This window comes from Tupaia chinensis, unplaced genomic scaffold (assembly GCF_000334495.1).
Source record: "Tupaia chinensis unplaced genomic scaffold, TupChi_1.0 Scaffold000328_1, whole genome shotgun sequence".
Taxonomy (NCBI): domain Eukaryota; kingdom Metazoa; phylum Chordata; class Mammalia; order Scandentia; family Tupaiidae; genus Tupaia; species Tupaia belangeri.
This window is the reverse complement of record NW_006159822.1, coordinates 63,662-65,300: the sequence shown is the minus strand read 5'-3', so window position 1 is coordinate 65,300 and position 1,639 is coordinate 63,662. Positions and strand designations below refer to the sequence as shown.

General features: G+C 39.8%; 1 pseudogene; it reads right to left on the bottom strand.

Moving 5' to 3' along the window:
* Window positions 1-202: 202 nt before the first annotated feature.
* Window positions 203-983, bottom strand: LOC106735204 (heterogeneous nuclear ribonucleoprotein C-like; annotated as a pseudogene).
* Between the last annotated feature and the right edge of the window lie 656 nt (window positions 984-1,639).

Genomic DNA, 1,639 nt, shown 5'->3' with positions numbered 1-1,639 from the left:
AAACTACTAGGAGCATCAAAAGAAGTGAAATGGGACCAGGTGCAAGGCAGTATGAATTAACGAACATGGGAAGAACAAAGATGAGGAAAACAGTGAGCACGTGCCAAAGATACTAGGGGAGAGGATCTGGTGAAAATTTTGATCTTAGACAAGCGCCTAGGTAAAGAAATAATGGCTAAGATTTCTAAACCCCACTATAGGCTTAAGAGTCATCCTCACCATTGGTGCTGTCTCTGTCATCCTTTCCTTCCTCAGCTTCTTTTTCATCATCTTTGATCAACGCCAGCTATTAGTTTACTCTGTTCCTTTTCAATTTTTTCCAGGTTTTCCAGAAGAGAATCCACTTTTTGTTTTATCTAGGTCAACTCCTTCTTAATGGTCTGAATGTCATCTCCTTTCAACTTTCTAGACTTGGAAGACGATCCTCATTGTCCACTCTTAGAATTGAAGCTTTTGCCCCTCTGTGAAGTGTTTCCTGATACACACTGGCATTTTGAGAGCACTACAGCCCAAGCAATAGGAGGTGGTGGTGGAACACGTGCTGGAAACTGTACATCCTGTCGTAATAATTGTGTTGAAAGTCATAGTCCAAATCAAAAGAGGAGCTGAGTAGAGGGAACCGAGAAGGGTGTTCTGGTACTGACCCGTACATCTCGGCTGCAGCTCATTTTCACACCTGTTTTCCTCGGTTCACTTATGGCTCTGCAGCCAGATTAATATTTAAAATCTGGCTGGCAATCATCCTTCCATCTTCTCCTGCCACAGCAGTCCTGGCATTCCTCTCATTAACATATTGAACGAAGGCAAAGCCTTATGAACAGAGCAACCCACAATTTTGTCATACTTTGAGGAGATTGCCTCCACATCAGACTTCTTGACCACAGAGTGTTTAGATTCCCAATGAATACACGGGAATTCATGGAGCGAGAATATGTCTTGTTGGTAACATTGCTGGCCATTGCAAATGATGGTAAGATTTCTCACAAAGCCAAAAAGTGTAGCTGAAGGTGAGGGAAAAGAGATTTGATTGTGAATCTCTCCCTCCCAGGTTCTAGGCAAAGAAACTGACTACAGCTGGAGGTAGGAAATGTGGCTACAACTACTCCATCTCAAACTCTTCACAAAATGCTAAGTTTATTTATTTCTTTTTTTTTTTCATTATTAAATACACAAGTTTATTAAACAAATCAGTGTTAAACAACTGTTTCCATTTACACATTAATTTTTGAGTCATTTCTGTTTTACTAACCACTGGAAGAGTATTCTGACTATATATGTTTGCATTTTGATTTTTCTGGTTTTGTTTGCTTTTCATTTCCTCCATCTCACTCATGAGTTTAAATACATTCTAAATGTTAAGAGCATATCTTAAGAGCAAAAATTTTGAGGCTATATGCGGATTGATCTACTTTAAGGAGTGTGCTGATTTTTTAAATTATATTTTACTAATACAATAATAAAGTAAAAGGCCATTTCATACAGGTCAAACATAACTTCTCCCAGCACTTTTCTGACCAGAAACTCCTGTGGTCTCTTCCAGGAGAAGAGACTGGGGCTGGTGTATATCCAGGACCACTAGGCAGAGACAAGACTCAAGTGGTTCGAGTCTCAGTCTCGGTGGCTTGAAAATAACATCTGG